Source organism: Cajanus cajan, chromosome 1 (assembly GCF_000230855.2).
Source record: "Cajanus cajan strain Asha chromosome 1, NIPB_CcT2T_4, whole genome shotgun sequence".
NCBI lineage: Eukaryota > Viridiplantae > Streptophyta > Magnoliopsida > Fabales > Fabaceae > Cajanus > Cajanus cajan.
The window spans coordinates 75,537,791-75,554,952 of NC_138517.1; positions in this window are offsets into that span (position 1 = coordinate 75,537,791).

Genomic DNA, 17,162 nt, shown 5'->3' on the forward strand with positions numbered 1-17,162 from the left:
AGAACCTCCACCTCTTTCCTTAAACAGGAACCGAAACTCGGGCAGAATCTCCTCTACTGGATTCTCCTTCCTTTCTCTCCTCTTTCCTCTCTCTTTCTCCCTTTCTCTCTCTTCTTTCTCTCTCTAGAAATTCTCTCTCTCAAGGCATACATTTCCAACACCCCAAGGCCCCTATTTATAGCAAAATTTCGCCACCTAACCAGAACGGCCCGTTCCGGAAACGGAACGCCCGTTCTGAATCCTTCAGAACAACGTAAATTTTTCAACTGGAACGGCCCCGGAACGGCCCGTTTCGAAACCCAGCAGAACGGCCCGTTCTCCTTTCGGAACGGCCCGTTCTGCAAGGAGAACGCCCTGTTCTCCAAGCAGAACGGCCCGTTCTGCAAGGAGAACGCCCCGTTCTCCAAGCAGAACGGCCCGTTCTCCTTTTGAGAACGGCCCGTTCCGGCCCTGTTCTGTAAAACCCCAGAACACGTGATTTTCTCTTTTGGAACGGCCCGTTCCGCTTTTGGAACAGCCCGTTCCAAAATCCGAAAATGCCCCAAAAATTTTAATAAAAATTACGAAAATGCCACCGATAATTACTAAAATGCCATCCAATAATAAAATTACAAAAACACCCCTATACCTTTGAAAATTTACGAAAATGCCATAATAATAAAATGGGTATTACAATTCTCTCCAACAACAAAAATTTTCGTCCTCGAAAATTCACTTACTCTAAAAGAGATATGGGTATTGATCCTTCATCTTTTCCTCCAACTCCCAAGTAGCTTCATTAGTAATCTCATCCCAAATAACTTTCACCAAATTGATAGATTTACCTCGCAACTGTTTAACTTTCTTATCTGCCACTGAAACTGGCTGTTTCTCAAAAGTTAAATTTTCCTTAACTTGTACTGCCTCTGATTCCAAGACATGACTTGGATCGTGAATATATTTCCTCAGTTGTGAAACATGGAACACATCATGCAGATTAGAAAGGAATGGAGGTAATGCAATCTGATATGCCACTGGTCCAATCCTCTTGAGAATTTGATACGGTCCAATAAACTTAGGATTCAACTTCTTAGCTTTGATAGCTCTTCCCACACCTGTGGTAGGAGTTACTTTCAAAAACACATGTTCTCCTTCTGAAAACTCCAAAGGTTTCCTCCTTTTGTCTGCATAAGACTTTTGCCGACTCTGAGCAGCTCTCATTCTTTCCTGAATTTGTTTCACCTTTTCAGTAGTCTGTAAGATGATCTCTGGCCCCACCATCACTGATTCTCCCTCTTTAAACCAACACAAAGGTGTTCGACATTTCCTCCCATACAGAGCCTCAAATGGTGCCATTCCTATACTTGCATGAAAACTGTTATTATAAGTGAACTCGACCAAAGGCAACATCTCTTCCCAATTCCCTAGATGATCCAAAATACAAGCCCTCAGCAAGTCCTCCAAAGATTGGATAGTCCTCTCAGACTGCCCATCAGTTTGTGGGTGATAAGCAGAACTGAGCCTCAACTTAGTCCCTAACGCTTGATGCAAACTTTGCCAAAATCGGGATGTAAAACGAGGATCCCTATCAGAGATGATACTGGAGGGCACACCATGTAATCTAACAATCTCCTTAATATACAATTGAGTTAACTTTTCCAAGGACCACTTTATATTCACCGGAAGAAAATGAGCACACTTAGTTAATCTATCCACGATCACCCAAATAGAATTACAATTCTTAGCAGACCTTGGTAATCCAACAACAAAATCCATGGTTATACTATCCCATTTCCATTCTGGCACTTCCATCATTTGTAACAAACCTCCTGGTTTTTGATGTTCCACTTTAGCTTTTTGACACACAATGCAAGATGCAACATACTCAGCTATCTCACCAGAACATTTTCTTCAAATCTTGATACATTTTTGTCATACCTGGATGTACACTCTACTTACTTTTATGACCTTCCTCAAGTATTAATTTCTTCAACTCCTCATCTTGTGGAATACAAATTCTGCCCTTGTATCTCAAAACTCCATCCATATCTTGTTCAAATCCTTCAGCTTTCTCAGAACCCAACAATTCTCTAACCTTGTTCAATCCCGTATCCTGAACTTGTTTTTGTTTCACCATCTCCAAGAAATCACTAGTAATGGTAGTCATACCACAACTAATAAAATTTGAGGCAATCACAACATTAAGATTCATATCCCTAAATTTCTCTACTAACTCCATCTCTTTAACCATCATGTAAGACATATGAAGAGATTTTCTACTTAAAGCATCTGCCACCACATTTGCTTTACCTGGATGGTACATTAACTGAAAATCATAATCTTTCAAAAACTCAATCCACCTCCTTTGCCTCATATTTAACTCTTTCTGATCAAACAAATATTTCAAACTCTTATGATCACTGAACACATCAAACTTTGCTCCATAGAGATAATGTCTCCAAATCTTCAAAGCAAAAACTACCGCAGCCAACTCTAGATCATGCGTAGGATAATTTCGTTCATGAGTCTTTAACTGCCTAGATGCATAGGCCACAACCTGCCTCTCTTGCATAAGAACACATCCTAAACCTTGATGAGATGCATCACAATAAACCTCAAAAGATTTATTAGGATCTGGCAGAATCAATACTGGAGACGAAGTCAACTTTTCCTTTAACTCTTGAAAACTCCTTTCACACTCCTCCGTCCATATAAAAGGATGATCCTTCCTAGTCAACTGTGTCAAAGGCATAACTATTTTAGAAAATCCTTCTATAAATCTTCTATAATAGCCAGCCAATCCCACAAAACTTCTGATTTCAGTAACTGATTTTGGACGCTCCCACCTCAAAATCGCTTCCACCTTAGTAGGATCAACTGCAATTCCTTGTGCAGAAATCACATGACCCAAGAACTTAACTTCAGATAACCAAAACTCACATTTTGACAACTTTGCAAATAATTGTTTCTCCTTCAATACCTGCAAAACTACCCTTAAATGTTCTCTATGTTCTTCCATAGATTTAGAATAAACCAGAATATCATCAATGAACACCACCACAAACTTATCCAGAAAGGGTCTGAAAATCCTGTTCATATAATCCATGAAAATAGCTGGAGCATTCGTCACTCCAAAAGGCATGACAACATACTCATAATGACCATACCGAGTCCTGAAAGCAGTCTTTGGTATGTCCTCCTCCTTTACTCGAATCTGGTGATACCCAGATCTCAAATCAATCTTGGAGAAAACAGAAGCTCCCCTCAATTGGTCCATCAAATCATCTATCCTTGGCAAAGGATACTTATTCTTGATTGTCAATTTATTTAACTGCCTGTAATCCACACATAACCTCACACCACCATCCTTCTTCTTTACCAATAACACTGGTGCTCCCCACGGAGAGACACTTGGTCTGATCATCTGCTTCTCCAAAAGCTCCTCAACCTGCTTTTTCAATTCAAACAACTCCGCTGGTGCCATTCTATAAGGAGAAATGGACACTGGTCCCGCCCCTGGTATAAGATCAATACTAAACTCTAACTCTCGCTTTGGTGGTAATCCAGGAATATCATCTGGAAAAACCTCTGGAAATTCTCTAACAACATCAATACTATTCAACAACTTTTCATTCTCTATACTAATAAAAGATAAGATCATAAACCCAAGAGCTCCATTCTTCAACAACCCATCCACCTGTCTATTAGAAATAAATCTCTCCTGTTCATCAGTAGGAAAGATTAATTTCTTCTCTGAACAATCTATCAAAATCTTATTGATAGAAAGCCAGTCCATCCCTAAAATCACATCCAAATCCGATAAAGGTAAACAAAACAAGTTCACCTTATAATTACGCCCTTCTACCTCCACTGGACATCTCAAACAAACTTCAGAAGTCAAAACAGACCCTGAAGCTGGGGTAGAAACAACTAGATCCACACACAAGGAACTCACAACTAAATTTAACCTTGCCACGCATTCATAAGAAATAAAAGAATGTGAAGCACCAGAATCAAATAAAATAGAAATATCATTACCATCAGCTTTGCCCTTTCCTTTTACCAGCTCAGATGACGTTTCAGCTTCAGCACCGGTTATAGCAAAGACACGACCTGCTGCAGTAGGCCGATCCACTTTCTGGTTCTCTCTAGCTGGAATATTTTTGACATTGCAATCTTTAGCCATGTGACCCACCTTGCCACATTTAAAACACGTATAGTTCTTTGTAGGACAATCCCTTATCATATGTGGGCCTCCACATCTATAACATCTAATACTCTGTACAGCTCCAGTAATAGCATTCCCCTTTGGTTTCTTATTAGCATTTCCAATTTGAAACTGAGATGGTCTCTTTTGAGGATGTTTCCCCCTATCAAATCCAGATGATCCCTCTGGACCCTTTGCCATTTTATTTCCTCCTTCAAATCTCTCAACTGTTTTTGCCTTTTCAACTAGAACTGGGAACTCCATAATTTCCATAGGGACAATAGTCTTTTTCAGCTCAAATCTTAGACCCTCACTAAACTTCCTGCATCTCCAGGCTTCAGTGATAGCTTGAGAATAATACCTAGCCAAGTGTTCAAACTTGACCACATACTCTTGTACTGACATATTTCCTTGATGCAATCTCAAAAATTCAGCTTCCTTAGCATATCTGGCACTATCTGGAAAATATTTCTCTAGAAATACCTTTTTGAAATTTTTCCAATTTATCACCTCCCCTCTAGCTTCCATCATAGCTTGAGCACCCTTCCACCAGAAGCTAGCCTCACCCACTAGCATATAAACAGCATAATTTAGCTTCCTCTCCTCTGGACACTGCATCACCATGAAGATTTTCTCCATCTCCTCAATCCATTGATCAGCAACTTCAGGTCCATTAACACCTGTAAATTGAGGAGGATTCCCTTTTCTAAATTCTGACAAGCCCCTATACTCATCAGGTACCTCAACCCTAGCTGCTTCAGCTGCAGCCCGGTTAGTCTCCATCTGAGCCAACAAAGTATTCTGTTGTCCAATAGCAGCAGCAATTAACTCCATAACTTGAGCAATTTGCCGCCCATCCATGCTTGAAGAAGAATTAGAATGATTTCCCCTACCAGCCATCCTAAAAAGGTCAAAGAACTTTATGAGTTTACACGAAACTCAATAAGAAATTCCTAATCAAGATCAAGAAACTCATGAAGTTCCTTTCATTTCCACACAACGGAAATGCAACAAGACCATTCCCCACAAACCCTAAAGAGACTCGACCAGCTTTGATACCAAAATTGTAACGACCCGCCCTAGGCCGTCACATCAATAACCAACCAAAATAAAATGTTATAAAATAAAGAAAATAGAGCAAAAGCCAGCTACGCTAGAGTGTAATTATACAATAGCATATAAATTGTTTCCAAAATATATAATATAATCTGCTATGGCAGAGTCATCATCCTTAGTAAAGTTATACAGTAATCCAAAAGATAATATAATATAGACACCCTAGGTGCTGGTCAAGCTCTAAACCTTGCTACTACTCAAAGCAGCTATCAGAGGACTTCTTGCTATCCCAAGCCTCACACCTGATCTGCTCCCCCACATAGTGAGATCATCACAGTCCAAACCACATGGAAACATGCAAGGGTTAGCACATATAAAACCAACCATAGTACATGATAAAATATCATTAAACAGATATTTATCCATAATATATATATATCCGCACCAATGAAATAAACCTTATAAATAGTTATTTCCATGCCAAATATAAATCAAATCTAAAATCCAATGCATACAATCCACACCATTTGTATACATATTCCACATCCAGAAACAAAGTCACACCACTGTATAATTATTCCATGATCTCACACCAACATATACTCACAATGTTGGCCTCAACACCATCCACCAAGTGTTGACACGCACGCTGAAACATATCAGCAACACAGGGATCACACCTGACCTCTCATGGAAAATATACAGCTGGAATTACGTCGTCACGTAACCCTGGTGATCATGGCCACTTCATCCATCGGTATGACTCGGCCTGGCCCCCATACCGGTAGCAAATAGAATACTTAAAGGAGTACTTCAGAATCCACCTAACATCTGAAGTGGTTTATCATATAACCTTTGGAAAAGTTCCACATTGGAATCCTCACCATGGGATTCCCAATTTCATACTTTTCCAAAGATTATATCCTGATCTCACCAAGAGATCTAATCCATACCATAACCTTACTCCTTTAAGTCCTATTTACTTTTCCAAACCACATACACAGCATATTCCATAATTAAACATAACCATAACCATGCCAATTTGTCAATATAATAATAATATAAATATCCAAAACAATCATCAACTTGAATAAATAACAACCTTCATACAAACAAAATAGCATATTAAAATTATACTATTCCTATCATGGTCATACGCACTAGATTAATTTTATAAGCACTACCCTTACTTAACATACTAGATTAATTTTATAAATGCCACCCTTACTTAACATACTAGATTAATTTTATAAATGCCACCCTTACTTAGCATACTAGATTAATTTTATAAATGCCACCCTTACTTAGCATACTAGATTAATTTTATAAATGCCACCCTTACTTAGCATACTAGATTAATTTTATAAATGCCACCCTTACTTGGATAATCCTGAACTGAAACTCGGGCAGAACCTCCACCTCTTTCCTTAAACAGGAACCGAAACTCGGGCAGAATCTCCTCTACTGGATTCTCCTTCCTTTCTCTCCTCTTTCCTCTCTCTTTCTCCCTTTCTCTCTCTTCTTTCTCTCTCTAGAAATTCTCTCTCTCAAGGCATACATTTCCAACACCCCAAGGCCCCTATTTATAGCAAAATTTCGCCACCTAACCAGAACGGCCCGTTCCGGAAACGGAACGCCCGTTCTGAATCCTTCAGAACAACGTAAATTTTTCAACTGGAACGGCCCCGGAACGGCCCGTTTCGAAACCCAGCAGAACGGCCCGTTCTCCTTTCGGAACGGCCCGTTCTGCAAGGAGAACGCCCTGTTCTCCAAGCAGAACGGCCCGTTCTGCAAGGAGAACGCCCCGTTCTCCAAGCAGAACGGCCCGTTCTCCTTTTGAGAACGGCCCGTTCCGGCCCTGTTCTGTAAAACCCCAGAACACGTGATTTTCTCTTTTGGAACGGCCCGTTCCGCTTTTGGAACAGCCCGTTCCAAAATCCGAAAATGCCCCAAAAATTTTAATAAAAATTACGAAAATGCCACCGATAATTACTAAAATGCCATCCAATAATAAAATTACAAAAACACCCCTATACCTTTGAAAATTTACGAAAATGCCATAATAATAAAATGGGTATTACAAATTGAGGATAAGAGGTCAAGCTATCTAGTTAAGGAATCCAACTGTTTAGTTTATTGTTTGTTACCGTTTGAATATTGTCATTTATTTGTTTCTTTTTTAATCAAAACCCCCCTTTATTTTAATTTCCGTTGAGTTGTGACGGCTCATAAAAAAATTTGGAGTATGGAAGTTGGTGACATAGTAGTTCGGTTCAATATTCTTGATTCGAAATGTCCATTTGAGGATCATTCTGTTTTCCGAGCCAAATTACTTTCTCATCCTGATTACATTGATTTCCTTGAATTCCTTGATTTTGTTGAAGATGAGTGTATATCTGATTTTGCACTTAATATTGATTTTCCATCTTTGATGGACACTCATCATGTTTGTTCTGATTCCATGAGATGCGTTATCTGTGTTGAAATTGAAAATGCTTTGCATCCACATTCTTTAGATACACTTGTATCCATGGATATTGAGGGCGGTTCTATTTTAATTGATACATCTAACCCCTTTAGTGAGGTGCATTCTGCACAAGCACACTTTCTTTTTGCAGGTTCTTATTTTGTGCCACCACCTCCATTGAGGAAGGATCATTATCCACCACCCTTTGATGATTGGCTGTTGGAGATTTCACAACCGCCGCACCACTCCCATTGCCATCTTTCACCTGATGCTATTTCCAATGCCATCTCTGCAGTGTCTTGGCATCCACCATGACCTAGGGAGTTTTCTTTCCCTTCTCCTTCTTTACTTTTATTGCACTTGTCAAGATTTATTGATTATTCTGATTGCTTTGATCTTCTGTTTGGGCCACATTGGGACAATGTGTGATTTAAGTATGGGGGAGGAACTATTTTAGTTATATGTTTGTAGGTTTAATTGTTATTTTTGGGTCTAGGTTTTATGTTTAGTGTTCTGTACAGCTTTGCATGTTTCTCTGTGAATTCTGGGTTTTGATTGTTTGTAGGCACTTACTTCATTCTTGGATAGGAGTTTCTTGATACTATATGGTTTGAAATCCCTATTTTTCTATGCTTGGAAAGATGATTTTGAGGTTTGAGAAGTTGTTTTAATTGTGACAGATATACCCTGTGTGAGGATTTGAGCCACTCTCTGTTCTTTCTTGTGTGTTATGCCTCTTGATTGCTTGCACAGTTGCCTTGTCTTGACTCTGTTGATACTTCTTGATTCACATGCATGTTTGGATTTGATTAAGGCATTTTGATTCTCATAAGCCTCTAGCCAAATAAGCCTACCTTGAATTAAATCCTCTGATAATCCCTGCTGAGCCTATTTTCCCTTCTTTGTTTCAAGCTCATTACAATCCTTAAGTGAAAAAAAAAAAAAAGAAAAAAAAAATTGATTACCTTAACCTTAGGGAGTTTTGGAGCTTTGGAATTGTTTTGGGAATAAGTTCTTGAATAAGTGTGGGGGTATGTGTATGTTTCATTGGATGATGTATTTTGGCTAGTTGATTCCTTATGCTGTACATTTTACTTCTTTACATGTTATCTTATCTCATTTAAATTTTCAGGTGTACTGTTCAAATTTTCCTTGCAAAAAAAAAAAAAAAAAAACGAAAAAAAAAAAAAAGTTGTTTGAGGCAAGAGAAAGATGATTGATCATTATAAAGGTCATTAGAGGTTTCTGGGTTTGTTTCTTATGCGTATTCTTGACTTATTCCCCATTGCTCCTCTGGTTCCTTTGGTTTGTAGTTACTTATCCCATATATTATCCTCTACCCTGTCCTTGGCCTCATTACAACCCTAAAAAGACCTTTTGATCCTTATATGCATGTTTGTCGGGTGTTGATTTTAGAGGCTTGCCAAGTCTATTTGTTGCTTGTTTTTCATGAGTGCTTTGAGAGTATACAGTTGCCTAGACACTTGAGAGATACAGTGATACAGTGCATCTTGTGAGGTTCTGTTGCTTTTGAATCACCTCTTGAGCTGATTAATTGTCTTGCCATGTTTTGAAATGCTTGGATGATTTCCATAAGTATCTGGTTTCTCTGACTCTTTGTGTGTTAGATGTTGTCTACTCCTTTTCTTTTCCCAGGATTCATTAAGGATTGTGTAAATCTGTTTGTTTTCTTGTGTGTATTGTTGTCTCTGTCTCTTCCTGTTTCATCATTTTCTTTGATATCTTTGGAATTGTTCTTTGCTTTGCTTTCTTGATTTTGCCCAGGAGTGCAAAAAGCTAAGTGTGGGGGTATTTGATAAATCATAATTTGATATGTATCTTTTCCTTCAATTTAGCTATTTTACATTCCATCTATGGTTAAATCCTAATAGATATGTGTGTTGTTGGGCCAAATTGGAAAGTTGGGAATTATTATTCTAAATTCTCGCTGTTTTTTGGGCTGATGAACATGTCTCGGTTTTCAGGGCATAACTTGGGCTGTGGGGATCCAAATGGTGCAAACTCGGTGGCCCTGGAAAGCTAAGACAAAGACCTAAATATTTGCAGAAGGCGCCGTCGGCCAATTCGATCATCTAGAAGGTCTAATTCGGTGGAAAACAACTCGGTGCGGAAAAGAATATGGAATCCAACTCATCCCACCAACTCATCCCACCAACTCTCCCATTTCGTTTTGTCTAAGCTTTTTCCATTATTTTATATTTCTTATGTGTTATATGAAGGCTATAAATAGGCCTTCACTCTCCCATTATAGGACATCCCAAAAACACCTTCAAATAAGTTACTCTTGGGTGTTCTTCTACCTCCCTTCTCTTTGTTTTCTTTAAGTTTATTTTCTTTCTTGTAGTTGCAGTTTATGTTTTACTATCCTTTCCTTTTGTATGCATTTTAGTTCTGTTCTTTGCCTCCTCCATGGAAGGCTAGATTGTAGTACTCTTTAACTTGATTTAATGCATTTTCATTTTCCTTGCATTTTCATTTCTAGTTCAAATTTAATGGAAGGCTAAAACCTTTGGGTTGGCTTCTTGTTATGGATTGTAATCTCTGTTTGAGGTTGGGTATGTTTGTGTGTCTCTGTTCTACTTTGTTCTCCTTCATTCAACCTCTATATTAGTATGTCCATGCTTAATGGGCTATGCTTAATGACACAGTTGCTTAATCTGTGAAGAGGTTGATGTTGTATACGTTTGCTTAATTCGTGTAGGGAAATCTTGAGTTAATCTTCGCTTAGTTGGTTAACTCGGATGGAACAAGGATTAAGTGGTTAACAGAGCAATCTTATTATGAACCAAGGATAAGAGAGTTACAATCCGAACAAGGAGCCAATCTATTTTACTTATTGTGTTATCTGCATTTTATTGTGTTATAAAATTAAAAATCTGAACAACCAAACCCCCCCCACTTCGTGTGTTTAAGCCTTTGACAGAGAAAAATGGTCCTTGAGAGACGACCTAGGACAACTTCCTAGTACTACATTTAATTGTTTTTATTTGACCGGATACGACTTCGATCACCGACTCAAATGATGAGTGGAAAATTTTCTAAGTTAAAAAGGAACTTGACCAAGTAATCGCCCAAACGCCGACTCAAATGATGAGTGGAAAATTTTCTAATTTAAAAAGGAACTTGACCAAGTAACCGCCCAAATGCCGACTCGAATGATGAGTGGAAAATTTTCTAAGTTAAAATGGAACTTGACCAAGTGATCTCCCGAACGCCGACTCAAATGATGAGTGGAAAATTTTCCAAGTTAAAATGGAACTTGACCAAGTTATCGCCCAAACGCCGACTCGAATGATGGGTGGAAAATTTTCTAAGTTAAAAATGGAACTTGAAAAAGTGATCGCCCGAACGCCGACTCAAATGATGAGTGGAAAATTTTCTTAGTTAAAAAGGAACTTGACCAAGTAATCGCCCGAACACCGACTCAAATGATGAGTGGAAAATTTTCTAAGTTAAAAAGGAACTTTACCAAGTAATCGCCCAAATGCCGACTCAAATGATGAGTGGAAAATTTTCTGAGTTAAAATGGAACTTGACCAAGTTATCGCCCAAATGCCAACTCGAATGATGGGTGGAAAATTTTCCAAGTTAAAATGAATTTTGATCAGCAAATCACCGAAGAGCCGATTCAAGTAATAAACAGAAACCTTCCAAGTCAAAACATGGACTTGCGACAAACAAATCGCCCAAATGCCGGTTCAAACTCTTAGTGGAAAATTTCCCAAGTTAAAAAATTATTAACTAGGTAAGTCGTCCGAATTCTGAGTCAATATGGTGAGATAATTAACCTATGACCATCAACATTTCGACTCAGAGATGTAAATGCTATATTCTGTTGAAACCAAGAACCCACATAGGAATCGCCGAAATACCGATTTATCCGACTGAATGTAAGTTAGAAAGTTCACCTTTAGTCGCGAATATACCGTCTTAAATGAGAAAATCAATCATATGATGAAATGACCAATTTAAAGATTCTATTTTGAATTCAGGGGGTCATTCAAATACCGATTGCATGAGCTTAATGGGAATGGGCCGACCTTCTTGATTTATACTCGCCTGTCGCCACCGGCCCGAAACGGGCTTTCGGCATTCGCGAAGGATGGTTGGAATCTTTTATTTGTTTAAAAATATGGATTGCTAGAATGACTTATTCTCAAACTGAGACCTTGTCAAACGAGCAATTTTATTAAAAGGCTCACCAATCCATGTTAATCCCAAGCGGGACCCTCCATGGATTAGCGGTTTTCATAAAAAGGAAGGGTTCATGGAGTCGCCACCAATGTTTTACTCAAAACATTGGAAAAAGAGGTTTAAGGCAATCGATTCAAAAATCGACTTCGGCCATTACAACCAGAGTCGGGTAAGGGAGTCGGTTACGCGTGGGGAAGGTGTTAGCACCCCACAGCGCCCCTTTCGGGTTCCCTATGATAGATTATTTCTAAAAATAATAGTGCGAAATTACTAAATTACCCCTATTTATTCTAAACAATTATAACTTAACTATCTACATGATGACAGTTAAATATACACACAGAAAGCAGTAAAAGGAAGGACTTAAGAAGAAACCTTTGAAGCGTGCTTTTATATTCAAGTAAAACTGGGAAGCTTTTTGGCGTTCCCTCGCTCTACAAGCCCGCTCGCTCCCTCCTAAAAAATTTTAACTATGGAAATCCGGAGGATTTCCCTTCGACTCAGTTTGAGACTCAAGCAAAAAGCTCAGAACTCGAGAACTTTGTCGGATCAACTCTCCGAGTGATTTCTAGGCAGAGCACTGCTCAAAAAAACCCAGAATACTCAAGAAGAGGGTTAAAACTCAGTGTAAAAGTGTCAAATGACGTCCAATTGACGTCATATTTATAGGGATGAGGCGCAGTACGGCCTCTGGGGGTCAATACGGCCCGTATTGAGTTTTTGAACTACAATACGGCCGTATTGAATTCAGTACGGCCGTATTGAAGTTCAAAAAAACTCAATACGGCCGTATTGAGTTCAGTGCGGCCGTATTGAAGTTCAGAAACTTCAATACGGCCGTATTGAGTTTAGTGCGGCCGTATTGTAGTTCAAAATGTTCAATACGGCCGTACTGAACTTTTGGGAGGCCGTATTGGGCTTCATTCCCTCCACTTCCTTATTTTGAGCTACTCTAAGACTTCTAAACCTACGAATAATCATCCTAGGGTCTTCCGGGGTCTTCCAGGAGTCCTTCCGGCTGACTTTCCTTTGGTCTTCGAGGGTCTTCGAGTCTTATTTCTGACCCGGACAATTTTAGGGGTCTACAGCTGCCCCCCCTTTTCTTAGTCAAATGGCTTTTAGTGTACCGTTTGACAAGTAAAGGAGTTGACCCAATTGTCCGGGGAATAAGCCATCCTTCCGACTTGTAGTGTCTTCCGGTGGAAAATTGTTGAGTAGCCTCTCCAGGTTGAGTATTAGTCGTCGCCTCTCCAGGCTCATGCATACCTCGGTGCTCTCGACAACTGGGTAGCTGAGTACCGCCTCTCCAGGCTTGTGCATACCTCGGTGCTCTCGACAACTGGGTAGCTGAGTACCGCCTCTCCAGGCTTGTGCATACCTCGGTGCTCTCGACAACTGGGTAGCTGAGTACCGCCTCTCCAGGCTTGTGCATACCTCGGTGCTTTCGACAACTGGGTAGCTGAGTACCGCCTCTCCAGGCTTGTGCATACCTCGGTGCTCTCGACAACTGGGTAGCTGAGTATTGCCTCTCCAGGCTTGTGCATACCTCGGTGCTCTCGACAACTGGGTAGCTGAGTATTGCCTCTTAGGCTTTGAGATGATTTTGTCTCCACAGTCCACGATGCTGCTTCGACGATTTGTTTTTCTGATTTTGTGCCACTGAGGGCTGGATAACGCAGGGATCCGTCTAGGGGATGTGCAGTCATTCATAGGTTTTTGTGCCCCAACTTGCATTGCTTAGTTGGTACCCATGGGGAATTTCTGACTCCTTGAGGTGTAGACACAAATGCTCTCTCTTGAATTGAGCGATGCCTTATGTTTGGCTGACGTCCTTTGACGTTGGTGGAGTATCCCGGTTATCCTTATTCGGGTATCTCTTTTGGGTTTTCTGATTTTTGTCGCCTCTGTGTAGGCTATTATCCGCTGGGGGATTATGTCGTGATGATTTTGTCTCCACAGTCCACGATGCTGCTTCGACGATTGTTTTTGATTTTGTGCCACTGAGGGCTGGATAACGTAGGGATCCGTCTAGGGGATGTGCAGTTACTCATAGGTTCTTGTGTCCCAACTTTCCATTGAGTAGTTGGTGCCCATTGAGGAATTTCTGTTTCCTTGGGGTGTAGACACGAAGATGCTCTTTCTGAGATGAGCGGTGCCTTATGATTGGCTGACGTCCTTTCGACGTTGGTGGAGTATCCCGGTTATCCTTATTCGGGTGACTCTTTTTGATTTTTGGATTTTGTTGCCTCTGTGTAGGCTGTTATCCGCTAGGGGATTTTGTCATTGGTTGTGATTGGCCTCTTCTGTTAGGCGTATCAGCTTGACGTTCAATGATTGGCTGAGAGCCAGATTCCACTTGGGGAATGATTATTGATCTTTTGGATTTTTCTTTTTGAAGGAGTGCCTCTTGTGTAGGCGACTGGGGATTTGAAGTTCTTATGTATCCCAGAGTATTATTTAGAAAGCCTCTTCAGGCTTAGCTTTACTCTTCGTTTGAGTTGGAAAGCTATCTTCCACTGAGGAAGTTTAAATCCTTTGACTTGGATATTTTGTTTGGATCGTGCTTCCGTTGGGGAATTTTGCTGATCTCGCTTTGATAGCTTTCACTGGGGAATTTGGCCCGTGAGTGGAAGCTGAGATATCTCTGGGGAGTATTATTTCGGCGAGCCTCTCCAGGCTCAATTATTCTGTACGAGTATTATTTCGGCAAGCCTCTCCAGGCTCAATTATTCTGAGAGAGTATTATTTCGGCAAGCCTCTCCAGGCTCAATTATTCTGATGAGGGAGTATTATTTCGGCAAGCCTCTCCAGGCTCAGTTATTCTGTGAGAGTATTATTTCGGCAAGCCTCTCCAGGCTCAGTTATTCTGTACGAGGCGATTGATTTTCTAAATCTTTTTCCTTTTTTGTCGTTTTTGGCTTTTTCTGTATTTTTTTGCCTTTTTTGTCATTTTTTGGCTTTTTCTATATTTTTGCCTTTTTGTCGTTTTTTTTTGCCTTTTCTGTTGACTGCTGTCATACACAAGCAATTTTTCTATTTTTTCCTATTTTATGCAACTGCCTCATGATGAGGTCTTTGAATGTGCAATTAATGTGCGTGATGCACAAAATGCAAGTTTAATTATTTTATTAATTTGTTTTTTTTTTTTTAGAAAAAATGAATGGCTCCCCCTATCCTCCTCTTCTTGGAGGAATTTCTGTCATCGACATGAGGGAGGATTTCTGTTATTGCCAATACGGCCGTTATTCATTTCAGTATGCCCGTATTGAATTGAAAATTTGTTCATAACCCTAATTTTGGTACGGGCGTACTGAACATGATACGGGCGTATAGTTTTTTCTGAAGTTTGATTTTTTTTTTTTGAATAAACAGAGAATAAGTGATTTTCCATTACACCTATCATCTGTATGCATGTATGATGTATGATGCACCTAATTCTATTTGATTCATTTTTCAAAAGAATTAACCGATGCATTTTTTCTGTTTGGATTTTTGCCATTCCTCTAGACGGGCTGTGCGCTGCCAATTTCTGTAACCGAGGAATGATGCGTGTTATATTGAGATGGGCGTCATCAACCCAGTGATCCTCCCCTTCCTTTAGGAGACGTGTCAACCCTCCTATTGACCACTATATCTCCATGTTTCCACTAGATTATTCTAAAATCGTTTGGGACAAGAGAGAAAAGAAAGGAAAGATATTTTTTTGTTCAGAAGTTTGTGTTTTAGAGGGGATTTATTTTTATTTTGAAAAATTGTTTTTGTAAGAATGGCTGGCCAAGGTAGGCTTATTGTGTTTAGGTTTGTTTGTTTAAACATTCATGAAGTTAATCAAATCTTGTTATTGACGTTGTGATTTGACAACTTAGATAACTTCCCTTGAACCTTTCTTTTTGAATTCGGTTCATGGTACCATCATGGATTTCTTTCGTTTTTTGATTGTCCTTATTTTTGCCTAAAACACCCTTTTGTGGCGTTTTAGCGGACCTTTGTTTTTATTCATTTTCGTAACCCTAAATTTTGCCTAGGTCACCCTTTTCGTGGGATTCCTAGCGGGTCTTTTGCTCTTATTTTTGCGCAGCCCCATTTTTGGGTTTCCTGCCGAGCTTCTTTTATTTTAAAAGATTTCTTTTTACCCATGATGGCACTTGTCGAGGCCAAGGGAAGGTGCTCCAAGTTGTCACACACACTTCCACATAAAAAAGATGCGGGTTTATTTTTATAAAGACGATTTTAACCTCATTTATGTTTATTCAAACAGGGTTAAATAATGCGGTCTAGAATTTTATTGTAAGCAAGAAAAGAAGCAATAAGAAATAATGAAGAATGATTTTATTATAATCATAGTGGAAACATGTGCCCTATCGAGGCTCGGGGGTCGGGCTGTCCCCGAGGAGTAATCTCTAATAGTCATCAGGTCTATACATCCCTATCGGAAGGAGAAAAACACTTGACGACGACGACCGGCCTTGACGCTTGTGAACCGGCCTTCCTAAAGATCTGGCTTAAAGAACGTCGAGAAGGATCTTGATTCCTCTTCGTCCTTTGATCTTTATTAGGGTTGTATCCTAACCCTTGTTTCCCCGGATTATCCTTGATAATAGGTAGCTCGGGAATTCCTTGGGAATCCTTGCCAAGTCCTTGTCCTGGCAAGTATCCGTTCTTGATGAGCATATGGGCTACCTTCTTCATTTCTCGGGGAAATGTCTCAACATTGGCGATCTCCAATGCTTGGAAGACGGTTTCTAAAGCTTCCTCTGCTGCATCCACATAAGGTATGTTGGATGGCTTGCTGATGAGTATGTCATCTTCAGCTTGTACAGTCACCAGTTTGTCACCCACTATGAACTTGACTTTCTGGTGGAGCGTAGAGGGTACAACTTTCGCATCATGAATCCAAGGTCGGCCAAGGAGACGGCTGTATGCCGGAGTAATGTCCATCACTTGAAATTCGACGTTGAAGATAGTGGGTCCAATTTGGATTGGAAGATTGATTTCTCCCACTACTTCTCTTTTAGATCCGTCGAAAGCTCGAACGATCATGTTGCTCGGGCGCATTTGGACTCCCTTGATTGCCACTTGATCGAGCGTTCTTTTTGGCATCACATTCAAGGAAGATCCATTATCTACCAAGACTTTAGCGATGTGATACTCCTTGCACTTTACAGAGATGTGCAAGGGCTTGTTGTGGTTCGGTCCCTCAGCGGGGATCTCTTCATCGGTGAAAGAGAGGTGATCATT